Consider the following 2062-nt stretch of genomic DNA (forward strand, 5'->3'; position numbering starts at 1 on the left):
ACAAGCATGTGTGGATTTGGATCCAAATCCGCCTTAATCCAGGACCTGGTTTTTGATGGCACTCTGCCAGAGAGAGAGAGAGAGAGAGAGAGAGAGAGAGAGAGAGAGAGAGAGAGGATAATGCTTTTGATTCAGTAACCAGTCCATTGAGCAGCAGCAGTCAGTTGAGTGTATTATTTCCCACAGCCAGGGAGGAACAGACACACACTCACACACATACACACACACACATGCAGAGGACAATGATCGCTCTGACAGAAGCCTTTTTATTTTTTATTACAACACTTTTTCCCTCCTCTCCACACAATAAGACGGCGAGTTATTGTTAAAGGGATTTATTCATATTTTTTTTTTGCATTATTCTAATCATTTGATCATAGTGTGTCTCCGGGCTTGTTTCAGAAGGACTTCTGCTTTGGGTTTCTAACCGCTTATTGGATCCGTGTCAAGCCTCTCTGCTGGGGTTCGTCTGGTGAAGGTTTGTTCATTTTCTGCTTCTTTTGTGTGTTTATCTGTTAGGATCAGTGGTGGGAAAAGTACTCACATTTTTTTTTTTTACTTAAGTAACAGTATCGATATCATCATAAATCTGAAATACTCTATTACAAGTAAAAGTCCGGTATTCAAAATGTTACTTGAGTAAAAGTACAAAAGTAATTGGCATCAAAATATAGGCTATACTTAAAGTACAAAAAGTGAAAGTATAGGCTACTCATTGTGCAGAATGTCCCATTTCACAGGTTTTCAAATGCATAAAATGTAATTAAAAATCTTTTGAAAATGGCAAGTCTACGAGCTCAAAATACATTGCATGGCATTGTAGGCTTGTAGATCTGCTATTTTCAAATGGCCAAAGTATATATAGTGGTTAATGTATGTTTTGTAATAATAATCTAAGTAACTATAGCAATAACTAAAGTTTTTCATATAAGTGTAGTGGAGTAAAAGTACAATGTTTATATTTGCCTCTGAGATGTAGTGGAGTAGAAGTAAAAGTACTGAAAATTGTAAATACTCCAGTAAAGTAAAAGAAAATACCTCAAAATTGTCCTTATTAGTAGCCTACTTGAGTAAATGTACTTTCCACCACTGCTGTTAGGATATTTGAAAAGAAACGGAGAATGGTTGAAAGTGACAATCCCAGTTAGTTTTTTCATTTGTTTGTATTTGTAGCCTATTGTTTTATTAATTTGAGCTGCATGTTAAAAGTGGGGGACCCCCGTGTTGCCTCCTCCCCTTTTTTCTATTGTGTTTGCATAACATTTATAATGAGGTCAATCACGTTTCTTCCCCCTGTTTTAAATCAGTTATGTAACTTGTGCAGCAGCACTGACATTTTTTAAATGTTCCTGAAAACTTCAGAAACTTTCCAAAAAAATGGTAATAATAGAGAAAAAATTGTAAATCACAATGCATTGATTGCATCACTAGGCTCAAGTGTACTTGAGTAAAGTACAATGCAGTTAAAATACCAAAGAAAAAGTATTCATTGTGCAGAATGTATTCAAATGTTTTGAAAGTAGCCCCTTGTAGATCAGCTATTTTCAAATGGCCGGAATATAGGGCTGAAGTGGTAGCCTTTATGTATGTTTTGTGATAATAATCAAAATCTGCAAAGTAACTAGCTGTCAAATAATTGTAGAGCAGTTAAAAGTACAATATTTGCCTCTGAGATGTAATGGAGTAGAAGTAAAAGTATTGAAAATTGGAGAAAGTAAAAAATACCTCAACATTGTACAGTAGGCCTACTTGAGTAAATGTACTTAGTATTGTGAACTTGTAGTTGTTTTTGGCTCTTTTTGACATAGCTACTGTAGGGCTTAAGTGGTTAACAAATTAATTCTTATAGTTAAAGCCTAATAGTTTCGTCCAAATAGTAACCCAAAAAAAAAAGCGAGGTCCATTTTAGCAAAGAGATAAAAACAACAACAACAACAACAATGGTTGCATAAACGTTTCCTCTTCCTCCTCTAAGTGACTTGATTGAACTTCTTCATTTTGCCCCTCATGATGAGGGCTGAACAATTGAAGCGACGGGCAATTAGAACAAGTGGTATAAATG

At 35.3% G+C, this 2062-nt stretch overlaps 1 protein-coding gene across 1 annotated transcript in view; it reads left to right on the forward strand.

The window, feature by feature from the left end:
• The first annotated feature begins 215 nt into the window (after positions 1-215).
• cited1 (Cbp/p300-interacting transactivator, with Glu/Asp-rich carboxy-terminal domain, 1) overlaps positions 216-2062 on the forward strand; it is an 11068-nt gene continuing 9221 nt past the window's right edge. The window contains exon 1 of the mRNA XM_080451079.1: positions 216-478. The gene's annotated coding sequence lies outside the window, so the exon portion shown is untranslated. The remainder of the gene's footprint in view (positions 479-2062) is intronic.

This window comes from Gymnoscopelus braueri (genome assembly GCF_963280865.1).
Source record: "Gymnoscopelus braueri genome assembly, chromosome: 15".
Classification (NCBI taxonomy): Eukaryota; Metazoa; Chordata; class Actinopteri; order Myctophiformes; family Myctophidae; genus Gymnoscopelus; species Gymnoscopelus braueri.